Below are 4613 nucleotides of genomic sequence, written 5' to 3'. Positions count from 1 at the left end.
TATATATATGTGTGTGTGTGTGTGTGTATATATATATATATATATATATGAAATTTTTTCAGACTGAGATAAAAAACCAAAACCAAGGCTGTGATATTTTAGAACATTTATAAATAGGTCTTACAGCTGTTTCCGGGATATTTTTTATATCCCTTCATCGGAGACGGTATGAGAGAATAGTTGAGCAATAGTTAGTTTAGATGAGATATGAAATACAGGGTGAAGTGGAGGAATGAAAATAGATGTGAGATATGCAGAGATATTGCATTTGTGGAGCCATTATTTAGGCAGAATGGTATACATATAAGATTCCAATATCTTGTGAGTAAATTCCAATAGTATTTAAAATTGGTCATTCCAAGTATAGAGTTTGAATACAGTGCTATTGGATTGAGGGTATATTTAAAGTGACCTAAAAGTAGGGAATGTGTTTTGTAGGGTCAAATCGAAAGCAGGAAGAGAGGGATAAGAAAAAAGAAAAGAGAAAAGCAAGGAGATAGGTAATAAAGAGATTAAGAGAGGGAAAGTGTACCAGTTAGTGGTCAGTCAAGATAAATTGATAGTAGGAATGGGGGGGTGAGTGTGATAGAGAGAGAAAGATATAAACGTTTAAAAAGATGATAGGGTAAAGAGTAAAGGAGTGTCCGATAGAAGGAATGAGGGGTGATACGGAGAGAGGTATAATAGTGTAAAAAGAAAAGGAGTGTCAGATATGTAGTGATAGAACCTATGTGATGGAACAGAGAGAGGGGGTAGGGGTAGTAATACGGTTGAATGAAGAATTTGGGAATATAGATTAGGTTGGTTGGACAGGTTAGTGCTTAGTAGTAGAAGAAAATATATATGTAAAGATGTATACAGATGCATATATTAAACATGTATATATACATTTATACAGATATTTATACATATCAACATCTACACATAGAACTCGTACTGATATGTATATGTACATATGTATACCTATATATACGTGTATCTGTATGTATTATCGCCCCTGCACACGCAGGTATATATTCCTTGCATACATACATACATTTACACATACACACATACACGCACATATGTATGCACGCATATACACACGAATATAACTAGATGGCTGTGATATTCGAGTATGAAAGAGGAATTAAATAGGGATTAGGAGTATAAATGTAGATTTATAAGGTTATTGGGATTATCTATGAGTTATTGTGGAAATGTACTGTATGGTCATTTAGGCATTTGGATTTGTGGTAGAATTTGAATGTGTAAAAAAAGCGGTGGCTGCATGTGCTTCGTGCCTCATTGTGTTTATTTAGCAGTGCTGGAGAGTTGTGCTTTAATATGTGAAGTGCCTCCTTTAGGCAAAACTTGCAGGTTGAGCGTTGACCTCGGTAGCCAAGCCCTGAATCCAGTATGGACCATGATAGAGTATAGGGTATATTTGTATTTTTGAGTTAATGTATGTGGTTGGCGAGTGTTGTAGATTTACAATGTTTATCGTATCTAAAATAATGGAGGTGAGTGGCATATTGTTACTTAAAACATTTGGTTGATCCTATGTATATGGTTGTAGAGTAGTGTAATAGATTAAGGACAGTGCATTTGTAAATTACATTATATCTTCTGCAATGGGTTTATAAGGGGCAGATGGTTCCAAGACGGCAGTTACAATTAGGTGAATTTTGGGGAATGTGTTCAGGAATGTAGGAGGTAATATCGTCAGAGGAGAGGTTCGAGAAGGGAGTAGAAGATTCTAGATTATTAGTATTATTAACGTTATCATTACCATCACTGTTATTATTAATTTGCTTTTTTAAAAAATTGTACTAATTGTAAGGGTGGTAGGGATTGTGGTGGTGTTCCAGGTAGTGTCAGCAGGATGAGTTGGGTTGTGGCTGTGTTCGTATGACTAGAGTTCTAATTGTGTGAGTTATGATAGTAAAGAGAACGCTTTTCCTTATTGGAGGCTGCTACAGTAGATTCGAAGTTGGGTGGGGTAGAATAAGATACTTTCAGGGTGGATCGATTAAAAATAGACTGATATTTAAGTTGCCGGGGCAAGTTAGAGTCTAGTATTATACAGAAGGATTTAGTTAAGTTCTTAACATTAAGTGAGAATGGGGTTGTGTACTACAGAATAGAGGATCCGCAGCTTTTTTTAGGGTGTCTGGGAGTAGTTCTTTCTAAGTTTTTAGATAAAGGAGTGCTATCTATATTTTTGGAATGTATGTTTGTGGCGAAGTGTTTTAGTTGTTCTAGTTTTTGACTAAGTGTTAAATGAATGTGCGTGGGGTCTAGGTTGCCGAGGTGTAAAACCTTCCAGGGTTCTATTGACGAGTGTGAGTAGTTGGTTGCGACTGTGATGGTTGGTGCGTGTTTGATATGTGATTTGAGATATATATTGTTTGAGCCTGGTGTCATGAATGTATTCTATTTGCTGGGAAAAGCCGCTAGCAGTGAGTGCTTGATTGTAATATGGTGCGTGATTATTGAAAATTTCCTCGTTTGTTTTCTTTATTCCTCTCTTCCTGCTTTCGATTTGACCTTACAAATTCATTTCCTACTCTTAGGTCACTTTAAATAAACCCTCGATTCAATAGCACTGTGCATAAACTGTATACTTAGAATGACCAATTTTAAATATTATTGGAATTTACTCACACGGCATTGGAATCTTACATGTATACCATTCTGCCTAAATGATGGATCTACAAATGCAATATCCCTACATATCTCACATCTATTTTCATTCCCCCACTTCACTCTCTATTTCATATCTTATTTAAATTAACTATTGCATAACTATTTTCTCACACCGTCTCCGATGAAGAGATATAAAAAAATGTCCCGGAAACAGTTGTAAGACCTTCTAATTATAAATGTTCTAAAATCTTCACAGCCTTGGTTTTTTTTTTTATCTGAAAAATTTTTTTTTATATATACACATACTGATATATAAGACCTACGATGGATTTCTTATTCGCATAATCACCGAACCTGAAGTTTAACTATGGTCTGTCCATAGCACTTACTCAGCATTACCTGACACCTTTGGGTCTTATTGACACCATTACATCTCATAACCCCTATATACATATATATATATATGTGTGTGTATATATCTATCTATCTATCTATAAAGATATATACACACACACACACATACACACACACACACACACACACACACACACACACAGGCATGCAGGAAGTAAATAGACACCTTTGATTTTCAAAATCTTTTATTTAATACGCAAAGCGAACAATTGAAATGTAATCGATAGGTAGGATTACATACTTTAGTATTTAGTTGACATTCCCTTTGCAGTTTTTAATTCAAAAACTCTTTTTGGTATTGAACTGATGAGCTTTGCGATTGTCTCTTGTGGAATTTCTGCCCACTTTTCACGCAACAATCGAAACAATTCATTTTTAGATTCAGGTTTCTGTCGAAGTTTCCGTATAGCTATATCTAGTACGCTCCAAAGATTTCCAATTGAGTTCATGTCAGGAGACTGGCTCGGCCAAGGAATCTTTTTGATCCCATTTTCAATCAGCCGTTGTTGATTCCTTTTCGCTGTGTGGCATGGAGCCCCTTCTTCCATGAATAACTAATTTTTCGTTATGTTATCGTGGGAATATTCACAAGTAGTCCTTGCTTAAATATTTTGATGTATTTTTTAGAGTTTATGGTTCCAACACATTCGATCAGCTCAGAACGACCATTGCTGATGACAACACCCTATATCATTACAGAGATACCTCCATGTTTCACAGTTGATTGGAGTCGGTTCAAATCAAATTTTTGATTGGGAAGCCTCCAGACCACTGTCTGAAAATAATGCAATTCTGGATTCATCTGAGAAAATCACTCTATCCCAAAATGAACTTGATTTCTATGACATCTCCTTAGCCCATTTCTTTCTTTTCATGATGTTAATTGGTTGAAGGAGGGGTTTTCTTCTCGCTGCTTGTCCATAACACCCAAGATTATGCAAATATGTAACACAAGTTCTTGGACTAACTTCTAGCTGTTTTGCAATTTCAGAAGCCTTCGAACGGGATTCATTTTCCACAATTCTCTTCAAACAGCGAAGCTTCCTTACCGAGGGCCCAGGTCGGCCGGGACGAGAATTTGTTGATTCTTTTCTTTGTCTTTTGAATTGCACTATAATTCTATCAACAGTAGCAAGAGGAATTTGAAGATTTTCGGCAATTTTTCGCTGGCTAAGACCAGCCTCAAATTACCCAACAATGCAACCTCTTTGAAAATCTGACAGTTCTGCTGAATTTATTTTGTGTGTAGCATGTTTACTCTTCGCAGATGTTGAATGTAATGGCATCTAGAATGAAAAAGAATCATTACATCGTAAATTCTACACCGCTGAAAGCATATTAAGACGCGTAGATCAGAAGTTTTGAAAATTAAAGGTGTCTATTTACTTCCTGCATATCTGTGTGTGTGTGTGTGTGTGTGTGTGTGTGTGTGTGTGTATATATATATATATATATATATATATACTGTTGTGTCTGGGGAGAGTCATTTTCTTATTGTGCCTTAAAATTTAACACACTCGCCGGTAAAATTTCCACTTATTTCTTATTTTTATTTTCCTAAAATTTTCGTT

Source organism: Octopus bimaculoides, chromosome 6, assembly GCF_001194135.2.
Source record: "Octopus bimaculoides isolate UCB-OBI-ISO-001 chromosome 6, ASM119413v2, whole genome shotgun sequence".
In the NCBI taxonomy this organism is placed as follows: domain Eukaryota; kingdom Metazoa; phylum Mollusca; class Cephalopoda; order Octopoda; family Octopodidae; genus Octopus; species Octopus bimaculoides.
This window is presented reverse-complemented; position numbering follows the sequence as displayed.